The 24,438-nt window shown below is 38.5% G+C and overlaps 1 protein-coding gene and 1 long non-coding RNA gene across 3 annotated transcripts in view; both read left to right on the top strand.

Moving 5' to 3' along the window:
- Positions 1-2,161: 2,161 nt before the first annotated feature.
- Positions 2,162-8,234, top strand: LOC141554774 (uncharacterized). The gene is made up of 2 exons (XR_012485943.1): positions 2,162-2,713; positions 5,846-8,234. It is a non-coding gene; the product is annotated as an uncharacterized LOC141554774 (long non-coding RNA).
- Positions 8,235-23,425: 15,191 nt separating this feature from the next.
- Positions 23,426-24,438, top strand: part of SERTAD2 (SERTA domain containing 2) — a 195,482-nt gene continuing 194,469 nt past the window's right edge. Inside the window, exon 1 of one of the 2 annotated variants that reach the window (XM_074287058.1) lies at positions 23,426-23,611. The gene's annotated coding sequence lies outside the window, so the exon portion shown is untranslated. The remainder of the gene's footprint in view (positions 23,612-24,438) is intronic. The other variant, XM_074287061.1, reaches the window with a different exon arrangement.

Below are 24,438 nucleotides of genomic sequence, written 5' to 3'. Positions count from 1 at the left end.
ATCAGTGAAATCACAAATCTTGTCCCACTTCTTATTCCTGTTCTCTTTAGTCAAAATCCTACAGTTGTAGCATTTTCAAAAATATATAAAGACAGGATCTTGAGGAGAGTGCTCATGGAGTCTCCTTCTGTCATATGACTCAGTAGCAGGTTGCCTTGGAATTCTGCAGATGGACACTTTCCTTTCAGTTTTGTAGACTGTCCTTGGAGGGACTCACTGGGTTCGTGGAAAACTGAAATCAAAATCATCTCAGATGCTATGAATACTTAATATTGTGGGATTATTAATTTCCAGCAGAAAGGAACCTTAGACAGAATCCAGTCCAAAGTCCCATCCTACAAATGTGAAAACTGAGGACAAGAGAACAAATGACAGAAGGAACTTAAGTCTAAGACCTCTCTCCTACCCATTCTACTGTGGGGAAAATCCCATGAAAACTTTTTTACAATTTTATTTTCTCTTTTTTTTCAGCCCAGGTCATTCCAAAATGGCCAAGTCATATTTCACCAAGCAATTCATAACTGCAATATTACTTAAGGAGTAGAAAGTGAGCCTAAGAAAACTTTTCCCAGAGGATATTTCCCCTCAAGTAAGTGCTATATGTTATAAAATAAGATTCAGGGATCCAAGAGTTTCCTCATTCCAAGAGTGAAAGATTATAAAAGTTGCAGGAATGACTAGTCTAGCAGAGCAGAGAAATGAATTCTGACAATTATGACTGTCCTGGGCTGAGTGTTGCTGACAGTGTGTTTACTTCCCGGTGTTTGCAGGGTTAGCATTGGACCTAAGATGCTCTACTCAACGTCCAACACACCTTTGTTTCTCCAGCAGTTAAATCTAACTCTACCAAAACTAGATTGCCTACAAGTGAAGCTTCGTTTCTGATTGTGAAATACAAGTCACACTCTTATCTCCATTTACAAGAAGGGTAGCTAAGAGTCATTATGTGACTGATCCAATGTCTCACAACTTCTAAGTGTTTCAGGGTAGATGTGAAACCTCTGCTTTCCCCGTTTAAATCTGCATTCAATTTGGTGTAGCTAGCTGAGCATTATTAGGAAGGACACTTAAAGACCAGGATTTTTAATATTGTCCTGCCAGGGGCCTGGGTTTATCTCATCTTGAAATGGTGATAATACTATTTAGAGGCTTAATCATGTTGAGAAGAGTTCCTATCTTTTCTGGGCTCATATATACAGGGCTAGTGAAAATGGCCCTCACTAACAAACAATTAAACTGCTGTTGCTTGTACTCAGTAAATTTTCTATCCATGTTTTCTCCCCTAACCTAGTCCGTGGAACCTTCACAAAATAGCCAAGACTGACACAGTGCTCTTTATCATTGTGTTCAAGCTTTTAGATTTGGGCTCATTTCTAACCTCTATAGTCTGTGAACAGTGCAGAATCCAGAGGGAAGGAAGGAAAGGTGAGTTTAAAAAAAAAGTAAATTTAAAATTAAAATTGATTTCTTATATGAATGGGATATTTCTCATACTGACTTACTTCTTACTATAAGTAATGAGCCTTAAGCTTCATTTCCCCTCTTTCCATGCCCAGAAATGAAATTCTATCTCTGAACTAACATTGGGCTAACTAAAGAAATTGTCAGAGCTCCAGGTATTATTGCTGGACCAGGAACTAAAAAAACAGTTGTGGTATAGACAGAGCCATCTTTGACTCCTTCTTCTCCTCCATCCCCCACATCCAATCCATCAATATACTCTGTTATGTTTTCCTCCAAAGCGTCTCTCAAATCCATTCCTTTTTTTTTCCACCCCTATTCTCACTGCTGCCACTCTTGGCTCAGGCCCTCATCATCTCAGATCTGCTCCAATTGAACCAGGTTTTCCCAGGCTTGAATGAGGTAAGCACTCAGATTTATCTCAGATGTCCAGGATGAGAAGGATGGTGAGTTTGATGGACCTAAACAGGGTGGGGATGATTACATGGAATTATATGGAAAACATAGATTATATGGAAACATCACTGGATAGAGCTGACATGCAGCTATTACCATTGGGAGATGACCTGGTAAGAGCTAGAAGGTGATACCTGGACACCTGAGCGATAATAAAATAAAGAAACAAGTCTACAGCCTCAGGACAACTATATAAGAACTATAAGAATCAGAATGAGGTTTCCTTCTTAAGTCTTAGTGCCAGAGCCCTTCACCCAGACATCTACAAACCATTTTAAGATTAGACAAGAGTCTTGGCCCCAAAGGAATGTCCTGGATGTGTGAGAGCTCCCTGCCCCAAGGTTTTTCTGACCCAGGCGTTAACTGTCAAAAACATGACGAATGTTCCAACCACAAACCGTCACATATTGCCTTGACTTTCTGATATATGGTCAACAAATGTTATATCTTTTGTTCTATGGAAATTTACTTTGCTACATGGCATTCGCTCCACAACATATAAAAACCCTTTGCTTTGTCTCAATAAACGAGCTATTCTGTCACTACACAGAGTAGTTTCCATTCTTTCTTTCTTTTCAGCCCATTCCCAGGCAAACGCCTTCCCCAGCCTCCGGCTTACAGACTGATGTGTGACTTCAGCCGACCCTAGTTCGAGACCCGCAGGCCGGGTCAAATTGGCGCCCGAACAGGGACCTGAAGATCCATATCAGCCCGACGGATTGACGAAGAGAAGGAGAGATGAACCGCCTGGCCAGGCCCCCGTCTAAGGACCCCGAAGAGAATCTTCACATACAGTGTAAGTGAACCAATCCGTCGAAATCATGGGCTCCCACCTTTCTAAAGAACAGATTTTCGTTAAAGATCTTAAAGAGAGTTTTAGGGAACGAGGAATTAAGGTTAAAAGGAAAGATCTTAAAAGAAAGCTTTAGAGAAAGAGGCTTAAAAGTTAAGAAAAATAGAGCTCTGTGTCTGTCTGTGTATGTTTATCTGCTTTGCATTGCTTCTGTTCTGTGTTAAAAGTTAGCAAGCTCATAAGAGATAAGAATTCAGCCTCTGTGTTACAGGCTTAGAAAAATAACAGGCTGAATTGTGGAAATTGGAATTCATTCAGAATAGTAATTCTTTCAGAGTGGTCTTAAATCATGGAATATCTAGGCATTCCCTGTGAAGGCAGAGAAGTGCATTAAAATGGGCTTTGAAGTTTAGAGAAGCTCTGTTTGGATTCCGGGAGGGAAGAATGTTCAAGGTGAAACAAACTTCTCTCTGGCAGCGGGAGTCCTAGGAAAAGCCTCTAGTTTGCTTTAGTGATTTAAGAGCTTTGTTAAGTTTTAAAAACAATGATTAAGAAATTTGGGAATTGATTATTTTAATGTCACTTAATATAAAAATTGTTTGTGATTTTAAACTTTTTAACCTGTTGTGCTAATTTGTAAGTAAAAGAAAAAACTTGACTATTTTAAACTGGTGGGAAAGTTTTCTCTGAAAAGCAGATTTTCAAAGCCTGCTAAAGGGGAGTAACAGCATTACAATCTTATCTGCTTAATACCATACCGCCTGAGAAGCTTCTACTAGTGGCCTTGAAGCACTCAGGCAGAAAAAAAAAAAAACTATTTGGTTTGCTTCTGAAACATTGGGTAATTTGTTATCATTATGGGTTATGAATCTTAAAGTTTAAAGTTTAAAAAAAAAAAAAGGGGGGGGTGATTAAAGAAAAGGGACAAGAGAGATTGATTTGCAAAATTAATTAATAGTTTAAATGAAGCATTTAGTCAGAAGAGTTATTGGTTTGGAAGTGTTTAAAGTATGTCAGAGAAAGTTTGAGCAAGTAGGCATTGGGAAGAGAGAAAAATGAAGCATCTAGTCAGAAGAGTTATTGGTTTGGAAGTGTTTAAAGTATGTCAGAGAAAGTTTGAGCAAGTAGGCATTGGGAAGAGAAAGACAGAGAGATGGGACAGGAAAATGAAGGTGATTTAAGAAGGATTGATTAGTGGGAGCAAAAAGATTTCAAGAAGAAATCAGTGGGGAAAAGAAGGAACTAGTTGGAAAGGGGAGTCACGGAGAGATGACTCTAAGACAGGATGTGTTTTTTGCAGGGGGAGAACAGCAGTAGGAAGCTGCAGCTGTTTTTGGTTGAAGAAAGCAAACTGATAAAGGGTCAAGCCACTCTTACAAGATGTTAATTGAGTGAACATTTGTTTCTAAAATACATAATGGTTTTTGTGTTCAAAGAATATGATCAGAAATGTGATATATAGTCTGAAAGGGTTATTTATAAAAAAAAAATGTTTAATTGATGTTTTTAAGAATTTTTCAGATTCCTTTATGTGAAAATAGAAGTTTTAATTAATTGTATTGATTCCAATTATTTACAGGGACTACAAGTATAATAGTTCTTGCCTTTGTCCTTTTGAAAATGTTTTTGTTATGGCAATATGTAATTTGGGATTTTTCTGTGTATTGGGTATTTTAAAAACAAAATAATTGGTACAATGTTCAACTTATAAAACATCTACTTGGGTATATGAGAATTGTGTGAACATTCTGGGATAAATTTCTTATTGTTAAAAGTCTTACAAACTGTAGATGATCTTTTTGTGACCAAAAAAAAAAAAAAAAAAAAAAAAAAGTGACCTTGTCCAAGTCACTATCAGTTTGTTAAATTATTTAGGAGCACAGGGATTGAGAATTTCTTAAAACAAATTTCAATTTGTGAAACATGAGGTAAAATATAAATACAGTAAACAATGTGGCTTTAGGAGTGTTATCAGCCACAGTACTTTTGGTACAAGAAAAGTCAGAAATTAACCTTTGGGAATAGTTTAATAGTGAATGTCCTGCACCAGGTTCAATCAATTCTGAATCAAAGAGGCCAGGAGGTGGCTAATTGATTCAAGGATTTTAAAATATGAAACAATACTATTGGAAAGAGATGATTTGGCACTCTCACCAGATCATAACTTTAATACAGCCATGTTCTTATCTGCTTCCCCTGGGAAACATGTGTACCTTGAACATGATTGTCCAAATGTGATTGATTACCAAACTAAGGTTAGGGAAGATTTGTAGGAAGTCCCTTTGTTGAAAGGCACTGAATAGTTCATAGATGGTTCTTCACAAATAGTTAATGGGAAAAGGAAAAATGGTTATGCTATTGTTAATGGGAAAATTTGACTCTGGTTCAAGCTGGATTCTTGCCAAAAGAATGGTCAGCTCAAAATTTGTGAATTATATGCAATAAATCAAGCCCTAAAATTGCTTGAAGGACTGATTCAAAATATGCTTGGGGAATTGTTCATATATTTGGGAAATATGGGAAGAAAGGGGAATGGTAAACAGTAAAGGAAAGGGATTGGCACACAGGGCATTGGTCACTGAAATTTTGACTAATCTTATGTTACCTAAGAATGCTGCAGTGATTCATGTGCAGGGGCACCAAAGAGGAAATTCATTTGAGATAAGGAGAAACTGCTTTGCAGATGAGGAAGCAAAGCAGCCTGGAGAAGAGGAATCTGTAAGTACAGAGGAGATGGTGGAGCAGGCAGATTTAGGCCAAAGCACCTGTTTCACAGCTAAGATCCTCCAATCTGTGGCCCAAGCTATAGCATCCTCCCTCATCATGTAAAGTGGAAAGGGTGGATAAGGAAATTAAACAACAACTGACTGAATTGGCATTAGAGACACAATTGCCCTGGACCAAGTGCCTTCCCCTTGCCTTATTAAGAATTAAAACAAAACCCCTGAAGAGATGTGGAATTGTCACCTTATGAATTATTGTATGGTCACCCTTATCCAAAAGGGATTCAAAATTCTTCCTTGTATCCAATATTTGAAACCAAGGATTTGTTTTTAAGGAAATATGTTATGTCTTTACTGTAACATCTGAAAACTTTGCAACTAAACAGGCTTATTGCTCAGACTCCTCCCTTAGGATTTCAACAGTGCATGAGTTCTAGCTTGGAGATGGGGTCCTGGTTCAGACATGGAAGGAGGACAAGCTGACCCTGAGATGGAAAGGACTGTTCCAGATCCTCTTGACATCAGATACAGCAGTGCTACACAGGAAAGAGAGTGGACTCAACATACCAGAATTAAAGGACTGGTGGACTCCGAGGGTGTGGACTTCCCAACTGAATGCAGAGAACAAACTGAGACAGACATTGAAAAGCAACTAATGAACTGTGCATGTAAAATCTTGATAGCAGTATTGAAGCCTCACTATTAGATAAAATATCTATTACTGACACCTCCCCCCATTTTTCCCTGGTGTCTTTCCAAGACTTGGTCTCAATCATGTCCTACCCCATTTCTTATGTAAGCTGTGACTGAGCCCATGACGGGATTAGTGTGACCCCGGGTGGTGGATGATTTGAGGTTTGACTTATTATTTTCAGAACCATGGCAGTAAGACCACGCAATTGCCATGACGGGCAACCTCGAGAGGTCTGTTTCCCACCCACTTAAGACAGAATCTGGTATAACGTATCCCTGAGTTGGTGTGGTTGACCCCGATGACCTAAGACAGCATTTGGTGGCATGCTATTGATATAGATCGAACGCTCACTCCCCACAACTGGAGGCAGGTCACATAGCCTAAGACAGGCCTGTCACCTTACAAATGAAAAAAGGGGGACATGCCAGAGCCCTTCACCCAGACATCTACAAACCATTTTAAGATTAGACAAGAGTCTTGGCCCCAAAGGAATGGTAAACAGTAAAGGAAAGGGATTGGCACACAGGGCATTGGTCACTGAAATTTTGACTAATCTTATGTTACCTAAGAATGCTGCAGTGATTCATGTGCAGGGGCACCAAAGAGGAAATTCATTTGAGATAAGGAGAAACTGCTTTGCAGATGAGGAAGCAAAGCAGCCTGGAGAAGAGGAATCTGTAAGTACAGAGGAGATGGTGGAGCAGGCAGATTTAGGCCAAAGCACCTGTTTCACAGCTAAGATCCTCCAATCTGTGGCCCAAGCTATAGCATCCTCCCTCATCATGTAAAGTGGAAAGGGTGGATAAGGAAATTAAACAACAACTGACTGAATTGGCATTAGAGACACAATTGCCCTGGACCAAGTGCCTTCCCCTTGCCTTATTAAGAATTAAAACAAAACCCCTGAAGAGATGTGGAATTGTCACCTTATGAATTATTGTATGGTCACCCTTATCCAAAAGGGATTCAAAATTCTTCCTTGTATCCAATATTTGAAACCAAGGATTTGTTTTTAAGGAAATATGTTATGTCTTTACTGTAACATCTGAAAACTTTGCAACTAAACAGGCTTATTGCTCAGACTCCTCCCTTAGGATTTCAACAGTGCATGAGTTCTAGCTTGGAGATGGGGTCCTGGTTCAGACATGGAAGGAGGACAAGCTGACCCTGAGATGGAAAGGACTGTTCCAGATCCTCTTGACATCAGATACAGCAGTGCTACACAGGAAAGAGAGTGGACTCAACATACCAGAATTAAAGGACTGGTGGACTCCGAGGGTGTGGACTTCCCAACTGAATGCAGAGAACAAACTGAGACAGACATTGAAAAGCAACTAATGAACTGTGCATGTAAAATCTTGATAGCAGTATTGAAGCCTCACTATTAGATAAAATATCTATTACTGACACCTCCCCCCATTTTTCCCTGGTGTCTTTCCAAGACTTGGTCTCAATCATGTCCTACCCCATTTCTTATGTAAGCTGTGACTGAGCCCATGACGGGATTAGTGTGACCCCGGGTGGTGGATGATTTGAGGTTTGACTTATTATTTTCAGAACCATGGCAGTAAGACCACGCAATTGCCATGACGGGCAACCTCGAGAGGTCTGTTTCCCACCCACTTAAGACAGAATCTGGTATAACGTATCCCTGAGTTGGTGTGGTTGACCCCGATGACCTAAGACAGCATTTGGTGGCATGCTATTGATATAGATCGAACGCTCACTCCCCACAACCGGAGGCAGGTCACACAGCCTAAGACAGGCCTGTCACCTTACAAATGAAAAAAGGGGGACATGCCAGAGCCCTTCACCCAGACATCTACAAACCATTTTAAGATTAGACAAGAGTCTTGGCCCCAAAGGAATGTCCTGGATGTGTGAGAGCTCCCTGCCCCAAGGTTTTTCTGACCCAGGCGTTAACTGTCAAAAACATGACGAATGTTCCAACCACAAACCGTCACATATTGCCTTGACTTTCTGATATATGGTCAACAAATGTTATATCTTTTGTTCTATGGAAATTTACTTTGCTACATGGCATTCGCTCCACAACATATAAAAACCCTTTGCTTTGTCTCAATAAACGAGCTATTCTGTCACTACACAGAGTAGTTTCCATTCTTTCTTTCTTTTCAGCCCATTCCCAGGCAAACGCCTTCCCCAGCCTCCGGCTTACAGACTGATGTGTGACTTCAGCCGACCCTAGTTCGAGACCCGCAGGCCGGGTCATCTTAGGTCCCTCAGATTCATCTTCTGGAGTTGGGCCAGAGGAACTTTAATGGACTATTGGTCTAGAAATTCAGCATCTGTCATAATAAACAAAAAAATGTTATAAACTCTCTCCTTAGCGTCACTAGAGAAGCCAGGAAGCTGATCATAAGTTTCTAGGATAGCTAGAAGTATCTCATTCACCACTCTGTAGTATTAACTTCAACATGGCTGTTGTATTTACTACTAAATCTTCCTAGCAGATTCATCTGCAAACTCTGGAAAGCCAGATAACCGGAGATCTAATAGGGACGTGGATGTCACAGTCTCTCTGGTGTATCCAATGCTCCCAGCCCCACTCTGGACACAGAGACTCATACCTTGGGAAAAGAACAGCTGATCACCAACATCCAGAGAGAAGGAAGCTTACTAGTTATTATATAATTATTGGGAAGATTTTTCCTAATAAGATTCCTCAGTATTTGCTGATCATTGGAACAAATCGTTATTGCCAGAAGGATCCATTCACATGGAAATGGTACCCTCAACCTGACTGGTTCAAGGTATCCTGAAGGCCATTTTTTGGAATGTTAGATGTGATTTTTGCTGATGTGAATATGGGTTATTCATGCTTCTTTTCAACAGAATATTGAGGTCCAAATCTAGATTGATGAGGGCCTAAGCTGTGGTAATACTCTTTCTACAGTATTCTACCTCCTCTTAAGGAAGTCCAGAGAGCCTTAACTAGGGCAGAGAAAAAGGGATTTTTGCCAGAGGCAAAAAAAAGGATGATGTGGTATGATGTGGTAAGCATGTGGTATGAGCAGGCTCCCATTGAGGGAGGACTAATTTAACTGTCTCATAGGTTTCTTAATCTGAAACCGGGGAGGATGTCACCTGAGAAATGGGTCCACCAAAACTCTGGGCTTCATTTCTCTAAAGAGGCTGGAGAAGCCCTGACAGCCTAAATTATATCATTCCAAATGACTCAAAGAGAAGTACAGAGTGCAGTGACCCAGTAATAGGAGCTATGGAGTATGAGAAAGGAACGGGAATAATGGAAAGTCACCAGTCTTTAAACCTTTAAAATAGTAATGGGGGGAGGGAGCTCTGGAACAGTGGACCTAGTGAAAGAAGGGCCTTTTCCCCTTCAGTTAGGTGATGGAGGGAGTGGAAAGAGAAAGAAATGGTTAGCTGAACTGTTGCAGAAATGGGACTCCTGATTTGATTCACAATGTATTTATTGTTAGCCCCTCTTTCCTGCCTCTACCTTTAAAAAATTCACTTGGCAAGCATAAGATCTTATATGTACTTATTTAAAATTGAGTGAACAAATAAGCCCCTGCTCTTGCCACCTAAATTGATACCCATCATCCTTTTAAAGAAGGTGAGATGGGCACCCAATTACAATTCAAATGTAAAGGGGAAAAGCAAGAGGGTGTAGAAGAGTACTACTCTTCCTTACCTTCCAAACTCAAATTTGACAGGTCACTCTTAATTTAATAAATACCTAATAAGAAAGAATAATTATATAAAATAGGAAGCTGTATGGAAAAGGCTGAAACTAAGTTGCACTGAGGTCCAAGCACTTGAGGCTAATTACTAATTAGACAATACTCTATTAGCATATGCTTGGAGAATGATCCAGCCCATTATCCTGTGCTGGCTCTATCTGTGGGTGTATACAATGAATGAAAAGAGGCATTGGAGGGTGGAATAGGACAAGCAGGAATCACTCTTTGGCAGTGGAGAGAGAAAGGAGGTATGGAGATTCCTATATCTATTCCCCTGGCAGCAACCCCAAAAGACCAAAAATAAAGATCAAGGACTTTTACTTATCCTGACTGCGGCTGATTCTAAGGTATCCAGGGTGCTTACTTGGTCTTCACATTTGGCGCCCACAGTGTGGACCAAGGACCCTACTTTCACTGAAGAAGTCCCCTGTGACCAGGAAATTAGGTAAGTATTTTAATAGACAAACAGGGGACTGTTTGTTAAGGGCTAAACGAGTAACCTTTTCTAGCTGAAATGGGGCAGATGTTAAGAAAAGATTCTCCCCCCTTCCCAGTCCCACCCCCTCCCCTACCCCGAAGGAGCACTATAGAAAGCATGCTTAAGCTGATTGAGGGACAAGGCTTAATTATAACTTGAGAACAGATTGCTAGACTCTTGAGTACATTAGGGCACATGTCCCCTTAGTTCTTAGAGGAAGAAGAAATAAATGCAGATAATTGGAAACTAGGAGGAGAACAACTATGTAAATATTATAACGATAATGGTCCTCATTCAATTTCCCCAGAAGCATTCTATATATACAACATAATACAATTGGCTTGCAAGTTATAGAAAAAAGAAACGTTTTAGGAACAACCAGATGAGGAACTGTGAGAAAAAAGAGGAAGACAAATAACAGTTTAATGACCATATCTCCAGAGGGCATGGGGACTTAAATGAGGTTCAAAGGCGTGGTCTCATGAGATAGCTTCAACCTCACTTAGGGAGCAGATTATTGACATGCCCCCATCAACTTCACCTTCCAGAATGGAGGGAGGATGAGTAGTGGGAGGGGCAGTGGTATCACCAACATCTTCTTCCCAGCAATCACCCCCTCCTATGAGTAGATTGCAAAAGGCAGTACTTAAAGTCACAGAGGAAAGGAAGGATATAGTGGAGTTGAAACTACAAATATATCCTATGATTCAACAGTTTAATTCTTCAGATCAAGAAAGTAGAAGATAGACTCCTTTTGATTTGGACATCCTCAAAGACCTGAAAAAGGTTTGCACTCTTTATGGGGCTACATCAGCTTATGTTAAGATGTTATTATAGAATTTGGCTTATGAAGTCTTAATGCCTAAGGACTGGAAATCTATAGCAAGGACATGCTTAGAACCTGGACAAAACTTTTTGTGGCTTTCTGAATATAGTGAGCTCTGTAAGATACAAGCCCAACAAAATAGTCAAAGTGGAGTTAATACTTCAATCACCTGTGACCTACTAACAGGTGTAGATTCTTATGCAGAAGCTTCAGTACAGATTAATTACGCCATAGCAGCATTTGAGCAAATTGCTGCTGCTGCTATCAAAGCATGGGCTTCTCTTCCCCATAAAAATGATAAGAGTGAGACCTTCACAAAAATTGCACAAGGGCCAAATGAACCCTTTGCTGATTTTGTTGGATGTTTGCTGACAACTGTCATACAGACTAATGGTGAAAATGCAGTAACAGAGATTTTGATAAGTCAACTTGATAAAGAAAATGCTAATGAGGTTTGCAGAAGAATTATACTAGGATTACACAAAGATGCTCCTTTAGAGGAGATCATAAGATGCTGTGCCACAGTGGGCACAAATGCCTTTTATAGCCAGGCTATGATGCAGATTTCCCAAGATCCCAGCGTGGGAAGACAGGGTCCCTTTTGGCAAGGGACTTCCAGAGATACTAGTCAATGCTTTCAATGTGGTAAAAATAGGGCACCTGAAAGCTCAATGTTGGCATTGAGACAGAGTGAGAAAACAGGGTGGGAGAACAAGACCCAATACCCCATGTCTAAAATGCAACAGAGGACTCCATTGGGCATCAGAATGTAGACTGATTCAGGAAAACAGGATGAGGGACCCAGCCTTAGGGCCCAAAGCAAAAAACACTTGGGGCATGATGGCAGCCAATGCCACACTCAGAGAGTGCTTAGAAGTCCAGTACCCAGACATGACCAATCATCCAGGAAGCAATCTGATGGGAGAAAGGGATTACAATTGGGGAGAATAGAATTGTATGCAGCTGGGACATCTGAGATACCCCCTGGAGAGGTGAAATCTGTTCCTTTCCAGCCAATGAATCCCTTACCTCCAGACACAGTAGGATTGACCATTTCACCTCTTGAGTGTGCTTACAAAACAGTGTCCACCCATATACTGATGTGGGAAACTGGGGAATGTGTAGATAATATTCCAGTCACTAATATAGGTAGACAATGTGTGACTTATCAACCAGGAAAAGTAGTAGCATCAGTAGTAGTATTATTGATACAGACACATAATAAGCAACCTGGTAGAGTCGCCCAGATTCTGACTCAAAGCAGCAAAATCCAGGAATATACTGGATAGCAGCTGTGACAGCTGATTGACCTGTGCTCCCTATCTATATAAATGGTATACCAACGAGTCATATTTGCCTTGTCTATTGGAAAGAGACGGAGCAGACCCTTGAAACAAAGGATAAGACCCAAGAAACATCAGGTTCCATCGCTGATTGTGCTCATCACTGAAAGAGCATGGCAGTTATGGCATTTGACTCATGGACATCAAAAATTGTTATACTTCAAAATCCTCAGGAATCACTAGAATCCCTGAGACATGAAAATATTGTTGTAGGACTTGAAAACTCTCAGGAATCATTGGATTCTTTGAGACATGACAAGATTGTTGTAGCACTTGAAAACTCTCAGGAATCATTGGATCCTCTGAGACATGATAAGACTGTTGTAGGACTTATAAACCCTCAGGAATCATTGGATTTTCTGAGAAATAATAAGACTGTTGCAGGACTTCAAAATTTTATGGGGATCATTGGATTCCTGACACGTGAAGCAATGGACAATAGATTGGTTTTGGACTATCTCTTGGCTGCTGAAGAAGGCATATGTGTGACTGATGTTTAGATACCCTCCTTCTAGGGCTTCTGGAAATCTTTTACAAGACCATGTTGCTTTATATTGTTTGTTATATCACTACTTGCATGTGCAATTTATGCTTGTTACCACATTGAGCCTGCACTGGCTGTGGGGAGAGTCATCACTAATAGCCTGTGCATTATTGCTATGTGCTTGTGTAATACCTCCCATGCTAATGGGTTTGTGCATACCTGTTTTCAATAAGACCCTTCAGCCCAGAAACCCGCTAGCAATCCCCACTTCCCTTTGGTGCTTTTCATCTCCCTTCCTGAGATCAGGGAGGGAGTGATTATTACTTTTTTAGTGCTTTCACCTCCCTTCCTGAGAAGTCAGGGATGGTGTGACCATCTGTGTCCTAAAACAAAAGAAAGCAGGAGATGTAAAGGGCTGAAACTGAGTTGCACTGAGGTCCAAGCACTTGAGGTTAATTACAAATTGGATAATACTCTATTAGCATATGCTTGGAGAATGATCTGGCCCACTATCCTGTGATGGCTCTATCTGTGCGTGTATACAGTGAATGAAAAGAGGCATCGAAGAGTGGAGTAGGACAAATGGGAATCACTCTTTAGTGATGGAGAGAGAGAAAGAAAGCGTGGAGATTCCTATATCTATTCCCCTGACAGCGACCCCAAAAGACCAAGGACTTTTGCTTATCTTGATTCTGGCTGATTCTAAGGTATCCAGGATGCGAACTCAGTCTTCACAGCTATAGGTCTATACATCTCCTTTTCCAGCTCAGTTTCTTAAAAAGAACTTATTTCCTTTGCCTACACTTCCTCTACTCTCATTTCTTAATACCTTGCAATTTGGCTTTGTACTTTACCATTTAATTGAAATTGCTCTCTTCAAGGATCTCAAGTAATAAATCTGATAGCCTTTTTTCAGTCCTCATCTTTCTTGACCTCTGTGCATCTTTGGACATCTTGGTTCTCTTCTTCCCTAACTTTCTTACACTGTCTTTCATACTTCTCTTTCTGTATTACCACTCCTTCTTAGTCTATTTCATTGGGTCATCATCCATGTCTTATCTCCTAAAGAGAGTCCCATAAGGCTCTATCCTGAGCCTTCTTTCCCTCCTTACATACTCTCCACTCTCCCTTTCATCTCAACAACTTCTGTTGATGAACTCTAGTTCAATCATCATCTCTATAAAGATGACCCCCAAATCTATCTCTATCTCTTTATCTATTGTTATGTCTTTATCTATCTATATCCTTTATCTTTCCTCAATTCCAGTTCTCTTCACATCATCATTTCCAGCTGGATATTTTGAAAGCATCTCATACTCAATGTGTCTAAAATAAAACTTCTCTCTTCTCTATTCTCTTCTCACCCTCATCCCCACAGTCCATCCTATTTCTGTTGAGTCATCCTTCCAATTTGCTTCCATTCAGAAGTTCAGCCTCATCCTTGACTTCTACTTCACTTAACATATCCAGTCTTATAAATCTTCCTCCCGCTAATGGATGACCACCATTCTTATCACTCCTCATCTGAACTATTGAAATAGCTTCCTATTGAATTTCAGACTATTAGCCTTTCCTATCTCCAGAAATCTGCCAAGATAATTTTCTTAAAATACAAATCTGACCATGTTACTCCCCTGCTTTCAAGAACTTTTACATATTGCCTCTAGGATAAAACAAAATATCCTTATCTTGGTATTTAAAGTCTTTTGTGGTCTAGTTTCAAATAAATATGGCATTTATTTATTATCTTTTTTTTTTTTTTTTCTGAAGCAATTGGGGTTAAGTGACTTGCCCAGGATCACACAGCTGGGAAGTGTTAAGTGTCTGAGGTCAGATGTGAACTCAGGTCCTCCTGACTTCAGGGTTGGTGCTTTATCCTCTTCACCAGCTAGCTGTACTATGCTATTTATTTTTAATATTTAAAAAAGTGAACTCCAAATTCTCTCCTTTCCTCTAGCTCTTTCCCAACCCACTGAGAAAGCAAGTTATATGATATGAATTTTATGAGTGATATCATGCAAAATATATTTTATATTAGTCACATTGCAAAAAATTTTTTAAAAAGAAAGTGAGCAAATTATACTTCAATTTGTATTCAGATTTTAGTAGTTTTCTTTCTGGAGGTAGACAGCATTTTTCATCAGAATTTATCAGAATTGTTTTGAACTACAGCATAGATCAGAGTTGCTAAGTCTTTCACAGTTGATCATTGTTACAATATTGCTATTACTGTGTACAATGATTTCCTGGTTCTTCTGCTCATTTCATTTGAGTCAATTCATAAAGATCTTCCTAGGTTTTTCTGAGACCGTTCCTGTTGTCATTTCTTATAGAATAATAGTATTCCGTCATAATCATATTCCACAACTTGTTCATTCATTCCCCAATTGATGTGGATCTCCTCGATATCCAATTTTTGGCTACCACAAAGAAAGCTCCTGTAACTACTTTTGTACAGATAGATTCTTCTCTTTTCTTTGTCTGTTTGGGATACACTTAATAGTATGTAGTTTTATAGTCCTTTAGGAAAAGTTTCAAACTGTTCTTCAGAATAGAACCTTTATTGAGGTTATGGGGTACAATCAGACTCTTCCCATATCGGGCCACTAAAATGATGCAGTTAATCACCAAATTATAGAGTATGGGTGATACGCCAAAATCTTGGATTGTCTCAAAAGAATTTGTATTCTTTTGCTAAGACCTCTAAATCAAGGGGCAAACATTTCTTTATATTGCTAAGAGCGAGCTAAATCCATAAGAATTTTTAGCAAGGAAAGGGGTTTTTAGCAATTAACAACCTGAAAGACAAGTTCCCCAGCAGAGTCATGGCAAGTTTAGGGCTAACCCTAAACCAAGTTAGGATCTTACTAGACATTAGCTATTGTGACAAGTGGACTAACCTCAAAAGAAATAGAGAGAGGAATTCTGCCTTTGACTGGCAGGCTAACCTTAAAAGGGATTTAGCAACATAAGGGATTTAGCGAGCTGATGAGGTACAGTTAGGGTCTTTCATAGGGGTAGTATATAACCTGGGAGGTTAACATCATAACTTGACTTTCGGATTAGATGCAGTAATTGTGGAGTTATGATGTGTAACGTGCTCTCCTGTCAGTTACAATTACTAGTCTGCCCTAGGCCCACCAGAGTACCTTTGACCACTGTCCTTTGCAGTGTGAACTCTACCCGGCTCGCCTCCTCTGAGGCCTTCAAAGGTCTCTGGCCACGATCTCTTGAATCTATAGCTTAATAACCAGTAGCGCACTCAAGAACAGCCAGGTGTAATCTTAAAAGCCTTTATTATACCTACTCACATAATGCCCTGACTGATTCCCAAGTGAACACCTGGTCAGGAGACCAATGTGTTCACTACCAAAATCCTTACCTCTTTTGGCTACCCATCTTGGCTTGGCCACCCAGACTAGGGAGCCAGGGTAAAGAGCGCCAGGTTAAAGAGAGCAACTGCTGCCTGCAGTGGGCTTATAAAGGCCTGTGAGGTCACACACACAGACAATCAGCGAGAGAGTCACCCATTACGAAGTTATCTCAACGTGGCCCAGATCTCACCTACAAGGCAGTCCTAATATCCACAGAAATTACTTCCGGGACTCAATCTCCTGATGCGCTGTGGCGCCGCCCATTTAAAGGGCTCTTACAATGATGGTTTTGTCAATGCAAAGAATTCAACTAAAAAGTCTACCAGAGACTCCCACTTGGGGTGGGGCTATAATGAAGTCCATTTAATTAAAAGGCCTAATCAAAATCAAAAAGTTCATTTATAATTCTATCAGTGTTTCTCCCTGCTTGCCTTTGAGGTATAGCTAGGCTTCCAGATTGTTTAGAGTAATTCAAGCTTTCTCTGCCAAAGTCCTTTTAGTTATTCATATTATCAACAATTTGTTAGTATATATATTATCCCAAGTCCCCTCCAACACTTGTCATTTCTTGAAGATGTAAGATGATACCTCAGAATTGTTTTAATGTGAATTTCTTTAATTAGAAGTGATTTAGAGGGGCAGCTAAGTGGCGCAGTGGATAGAGCACCAGCTCTAAATTCAGGAGTTCAAATCTGATCTCAGACACTTAACACTTCCTAGCTGTGTGACCCTTGGCAAGTCACTTAACCCCAGCCTCAGGGGAAAAAAAAAAGTGATTTAGAGTGGACTTTTAAAAAATATGACTAAAATAGCTTGATTTCTTTTACTGAAAATTGCCTGTTAGTATTCATTGACCATTTGTCAATTGGGGAATGGCTCTTATTTTTTATAAATTTGACTCAGTTCTCTATATATTTGAGAAAAGAGGCCTTTGTGAGAGAAATTTGGTGCAAAACTTTTAATATTACTTCATTGTCTATAGTACTTTTTCAGCAAAATGTCATTTCCCTGATCATCTCTTTTAATTAGATTTATTTCTGTTTTTGTTTTGCCTGAGATGATGATTGCTGTCCCTGTCTTTTTTACTGCAACTGAAGCACTATAGATTCTACTCTAGCCCCTTACTTTAACTCTTTCTTTTTCATTTTTCTGTTTAAATTATGTCTCAGCATATTGTTGGATTCTGATAAATTCTGCTATCTGCTTCCATTTTATGGGTGAGTTCTTACTCTCACTTCTCCCAACTGCCAGGGCATCTCTATTTCTAAATCCTCCTACTTCTCCCACTTTTTTTTTAGAACATCTCAACATAATTAAGTCACTTAAGTCCTGTGTATGTAGACTCCTCCTAATTGCCCTAATAATATCAAAGTTCTTTAAAATTACATAAATTATCTAATATAGGAATATAAATTGAATCTTATTAAGCTCTTATGATTTATCTTTTATGTTTACTTTTTATGCTTTTCTTAAGTTACCTTCAGTCTACCTTCCATCATTTCTGTCTATTAGAATCTATAGCTTCTTTCAAGTTTCAGCTCATACTTCTGTAGAAAGCCTCCTTCAATTATATCTTAATTAGTCATTTGTTTAAATGAATACTCCAAGAGAAAATAAGTTCTTTGAGGGCAGGACTTTTAATTTTGTTTTTTTGCATTTCTCCTAGCACACAGTAGGCATTTAAATTTGTGCTAAAAATTGCTTTTTGAATTGGAACGAAAGCTCTCTGGTGATCTGCAGGTCTTCTGGGAAGAGGTCCTCTTCTCCCCTCTTAAGCCCTTTAAGTCACTGATCTAGATTTTCTATCGCCTGAGTGCCTTCTCTTCTTCTTTCTCCTCTCCTTTCTTCTTCCAGATAAGAACACTTTTCCTAATGATTAGCAGGATGCTCTTGGGGAAAAAAAATACTGAAAAGTCTTCCATGAGCAAAGTATATACAAATATATTTCTAACAAAGCAATGTTTTTGGATGACCAGCTGTAAATGACTTTGCTGCTCTCAGTAGTACAATCATTCATAACTACTCTGAAGGACTTATGATTAAAAACCCTATCCATACCCAGAAAAGGAACTGATCAAGTCTGTTAGATTGAAGCATTCTCTACTACTCGCTTTATCTCTTTATTTTTAACTTAATGTTTCTTGAGGATTTTTTGTTGTTGTTGTTGTTAGGGTGGGTAGATCTATGTTTTCTTTCACAACTTGAATTTTATGGAAATGTTTTGCATAACTTCACAAGTGTTTTCTTAATTCTGGGTGGGGTTAAGGGAGAGAATTCAAAAATCTGAAAAACAAATGTAAAAAGATTAATTTAAATGTAACTGGGGAAAATAATTAATTAATTGATCGATATATATATATATATATATATGTATATATATATATATATATATATATATATATATTTTTTTTTTTTTTTTTTTTTTTTAAGAACACATCCTGCCTCCTGCCTTAGGCAAAAAATTCCTAGCCATAAGAATGTCAAATTAAATCCCACAAGTGAAGTCATAGGACCCTATTTTATAATCTGGGATGTTGTGAGGTTCAAATGAAATAATGGACATGAAGCACTTTGTAAATCTAAAAGAGCTCCTTTCATCATCATCCTACAGTCACCAGGCCTCCAGTCTGGATGAAGTGATGATATCTTTCCTTGAGCCTTCCCTGAACTTCTATTGAGCACAGGCCATGTTTATAGAGCAAGACTAGGTATGCTGGTAAATGTTTTAACAACCTGAAGAAGATTGTAATCATACACACACATTTTCAAATTTAATCTGCATTATTAACACTTTCTTAATTTAGACAATCAACAATTTAAAAAAATCAAACCCTAATTTTTGGGATTGCACACTGAAAATTTAATAATCAACTTTTACAAAGCAAGTTATAGTAGGCTCCAGAAAATCCTCGTTTATAACTGGTTTATCCCACCAGCAGTGATGAATACTAGTGGATAGTGACAAATATCTGTTGACTGATATGACCAAGTCTAGAAAGAGTCAGCTTATAGAAGTCCCTGAATGCCTGCTATACTATGTATCCATCTAATTAGGTAGATAATGGGAAGTCACTTAACGTTTAAACCCATTAAAGTGACTTCTCCCTCAAATTTCTCCTAGAAAACTTCTTGAGCCTCTGCTTTGCATTTAGTATACTCTCTTATATCATGGGTATTTTTGTATATATCTTCCTATTCTCAAACCACACCTCCTCCCATTAAACTGTAAGGAGTCTTGATTCATAGTTATCTCTACTGACCCTCAGAACCAAGTATACATTGTCTTGCACATTATTATAGAATTGAATTGGATCATTTTAAATTTGTGGATTCAATTTTCCATGCTAGCAAGATCCCCTGTTCCTATGGCTTAGTGGTAAAAATATAACCAGCACCATACTTCTTTACATAACTCACACACATACTTATCACATGTTTTTTTACATAACTCAGAGCAGTCCACTGACATTTGTGAGTCAGCTCTTCTTTGTGAATTGGCAGAAAACTGTTCATGAATCCATTGTCTTCATGTAGCTACTTGGGTGCCTATAGGAAGGTAGGCTATAGTTTAGATAAATAAAGAATATTGTAGTTTTGTGGTTGCTAAGGTAACTAATTCTCAGTGTGTTTTCTAGTAAAATTTCAGTATATATATATATATATATGTGTGTGTGTGTGTGTGTGTGTGTGTGTGTGTGTGTATATATGTGTGTGTGTGTGTGTGTGTATATACACACACATAATAAAGTTGCTACCAAGTTGAAATTTGTGTTGTTTTGATATTAGTGTCTTTAATTTTAAATATTAAGATACCTAATGAGTCTGACAAAAAAAAAAAAAAGGTAATGATTTACAGTATTTTACCCTTAGGTCATTTATTTAAAATCATTCTTCTTTGTCTCTTCCATGTTATTAATAAGACTATCCTCAACCATCCTCTGGTTCATATTTATGCCGATCATTTATATTTTTAATTTAAGTTGGGGAGAGGATTAAAATATAAAACAAAAAAAGAGAACCTTGGAAAACAAATATTCTGGGCTTTTTTTTAATAATATACTTACATGATCTCTTTTTCAAAGTAAGATGGTAAACAAAGTCCTTTTTCTTGGTCACAGGGCATAAGGCATAATCCTTGGTTGTGTTTGTCAAAGTGACTAGTCATAGTTGAATTGAATGTTAGAGCAGGAAGGGACCTTAAAGATTATCTAATGCAACCTTCTCTATTCAGCCAATACAGTTAAAAAAATCTGTCAAGTGATTTGTGAAGCACCATTTAGATGACATAATTTGGGGAATGTTTTATTTTTGTAGTTATTTCATTCCTTAGTAGATAATAAGAAGGGTACATAAAACATTTTTTTTTATTGAGTGAGAGAATGTATGATTGCCTGAGTAGATATTTCCAAAGCAGAAGTCTTCTTATTCTGTAAGCAGGGTTAAAGCAAATGATCACTCCTATGTGAAACTAACAGAAGATTCAAAGGCTTATAATTATAAAAATGGACATCTAGAAATCCTTACAGAGCAGGCAAGGTTATAAAACTGGAATTGAAACATCTGAGACAGGTCACCAGATTAATCAAGACCTATTAGAAGAAGAATCATATAAAAATGGATGGGCTGTGAAATGTTCCAGTGGAAAGAATATCATTGATGAGACAATTAAGTCCATCAAAGTATAAAAATTTGCTGCAGTATTTAGGGTCCAAAAAATGATAAAGCAATAGCTGCCTACTGTACAGTAGCTATCAGATCTTCTGGTCTATAATAACAGAAAATAAATACTTTATACCAATAAGTTGTCAACAGTATCTTCCATATTAAAGAAAAGAAGACATGATTTCATTAATTGATGCTCTGATTGCTAACTAAATATTTATAAACCTCACAAATACTGTAGTCAAAATTTACAGTAGCAGAGCAGCCTAAAGCAACCAAAATATTGATTGGGTCATAAAAACTCAAGGTTACTAACCCAAATATCTTACTGTTTTGTATAAAACTAATTGCTAGACCAGGCAATGCAATTTCTGAAACAATTACCAAGAATGGAGGCTGTAATGATTTTGTCTTATTGTTTTGCATAAATAAATGGCACCTACCTTACCCAGTAAACTGGTCAGGTTTCTTTTCTGTGCCTCAGAGTTAATCAAACACATATTTTACCATGGGCACTGGTGATCCTTCACCCAAAGTTAGACCTGTGAAGCATCCCAAATTCCAGATTTGTGTTCCTCAAGTCTTATATATCCCTGGGCAACCGTCAGCACCTAATGACACATTATCAGTGTGTGAAGGAAAACAAACACATAAATGTGAGCCATTCAGCAATGAGATGACTTTCCATTACCCAAGGCTCAGCTGCAGTCATTTAATACAAGTTCCACCTCAAGAACAGAAAAAATGGCAGGCTCCCCATGTTAGCTAGGAAGAAGATAAGTAATGACATTTTGTCCTTCTGTAATGGCTTTCCTAGCATGGGGATGAAATGGGGAGTCACTTAGTCTTCTTGGAAGTTACTAGAAATTGTGGTACTTGGGATAAATTCAGTTAAATTAGGGGTGGGAGAGACTCCAAGGCTGCTACTGGGGAGGCTAGTGAACATTGTTGTCACAGTTGATTCATGTGATACAGGTTCTCCAGATATAGTGGTATAAAGCCAGCAAAAAAATATGAACTAAGAAGGAATCATCAAAAGGAAGAAATATGCTTCCATCCTACATGTTGGTACTATGAAGCAAAGTCCTAGTCACCCCCCGCTACTTTTGACTGTGCTAGGCTCCAAGAAATAATTTAGTGTATATGTATATTTATTATATAAGGAAGTAAAAACCAGGTTTGCCCCTATCTCCCAAGGTCCAACCAAAACTAAAGCAGTTTCCAACACATACAAAGTTGAATATTCTTTTAATTTATTATATATTTAACTCTCTGAATGCATCTATATAGCTCTTTTTCTTTGGGTCCAAAGAATACTGAATTAAGTTTAGGATGTGAAACAGTTTATAGAACATACTGTGGATTAAATGGAATTCAGACATCCATGATGTAAATGAAAAAGGACATAGTAATAATCTTTTAAAAAATTATTGTCTAATAAGAAAAAAATTCTCCCTTGTCCTTGTAGGACACCAGAGTGTCATCTTCAGCATAAAGGCTTCCCAGGAAGAGAACCTTAGAGTAAGAGACCTAGATACTGAAAACATGAAGGAAGATTCTCTGGAAAAGATATACAAAACCAACCTAAAGTGTGGACTGAGCATAGTACTATCCATAGTAACAAAGACCAGACTTAACAATTGTTATCACTATTCAGAACACAATTTCAACTCAGAAGTAAGGTAAAGGACATCTGAACAACCAAAAGAGCTATTGAAAAGTATTGAAATAATGGGCTGAGTTTCTTGGACTTTCAATGGAAATCTTATAAACTCAATTAGGATATAATTCTTAAGCCTGGAAACTTGGCTTCTTAGCTCAATACAAATTAGAAGCAGAAAATTAAAAAAATGTGTTAGATACAAGAATGGTGTCTAAAAATTGACCCTGAAGGAGGAATCAAAAGCTTAAAATAAAAAAAAAAATAGACCAAGGATCATAGTAGCATATGGTGCAGTCATGGATGATACCAACTTACTTAGAAAAGTTTAAATCATATTTAGGAAGCTTTGTGAAAGGCAGGAAGTATGTCAGTTGATTTTAGAAGATTTCCATCAAAAAACTTTTTAAAAATGTTTTCTTGTTAGCTTATTTTTTAAAGTTTAAACTTCTGTTATCTAGAAAAATTCACTTCTAGAGGATAATCTCATTGCTAGGGTAGACTTGATAGCCATCTTTAAATATTTGAAGGGCTATCTCCTTTTTTCTTAGTGTGGCAGAGTGAACAGATGGTACTTGAAGTCAGGAGATCTGGCTTTGAGTCCCTTTAGATGCTTACTATGTGATGCATGGTCAAATCACTTATTTTCTGAATGGACCCATTTCCTATGGAACACAAGGACAGTAATATGTGCATTGTCTATGTCATAGAATTGCAGGTGTCTATAAGAGCTGTGAGACTTGTGCCAGATGTGTTCAAAGGGAAGTGCTACTAGTTCATGGGACATACTGGAAGAGCTTGTTGTCCTTTGTTTGGAGGAAGACCAATGTCATCACGGGGTGATGACTTAACTTGTGAGAGAATTGAATTTAAGTGAGACAGATTCACAAAGCCATCAGCCTATTCTTCCAAAGTCATCAAAGTATACACAGGTATATACAATCAAACAGAAAACGTCTACAGTTGTTTTTATATGTGTGTATATGTGTATGTGTGTGTGTGTGTGTGTATATATGGCATCCTTGCCAGGACCCACTCTGACCAAGGCAGAGATTCTGAAAGCAAACTACTACTTTAGGTGTTGGCCTTGGCAGGAATCAAGAAGTCCCAGACCACACCTTAGTACCCTCCAGAAGACCCACAGCCTGAATATTTCAACCACACCCTGTGGAAAATGCCAAGGACCCTGAGGCTTGAATGGAAAGCTCAGTAGAATCCAGCTGTGGCATTTCTAGTACATACATACAACGCCACCAGGAATATGGAGTATTGCAGGATTTGTATGGTACTTGCCAATGCCTGGGCCAGGGCTGTGTTTTTCTCATTAATACATGATTTGGAATCTCAGGAGATGGAAAAGTGGTAGACTCATACCCAGTAGGTCTCTTAGTGGGGTCTATTATAACTAGATATGACCTTAGCTGAGAAAAGCTCTTTTAGAAACAAAGGATATTCTACTGTTTGAGTCCATGGTTAAGATCTAAGGAAAACTGCTGAGAAATTTAGGTTCTACAGAAAACATGTCAAGAGAGTGTATCGATGAAAAGTCATCCCATCGCAGGCAGTGACAGCTTGCCAGGCTACAACAGAATACCAGAGAATGCTTCCCGAGTCCCTACTCAAGAGTCAGCTTCCCTGATGAGCAGGTCAGTTCCTGAAGCAGACTTTGAGAAGAGTCCTTTCTTCACCAGTTGCAAAGAGACTGCCAGAGCGAGATAATTCCTTGGGGGATGATGATTCAGAGGAGGAATGTCTGTAC

Source organism: Sminthopsis crassicaudata, chromosome 2 (assembly GCF_048593235.1).
Source record: "Sminthopsis crassicaudata isolate SCR6 chromosome 2, ASM4859323v1, whole genome shotgun sequence".
NCBI classification, from domain to species: Eukaryota; Metazoa; Chordata; class Mammalia; order Dasyuromorphia; family Dasyuridae; genus Sminthopsis; species Sminthopsis crassicaudata.
The sequence above is the reverse complement of the archived record's forward strand: the minus strand, read 5'-3'. Positions and strand labels throughout refer to the sequence as shown.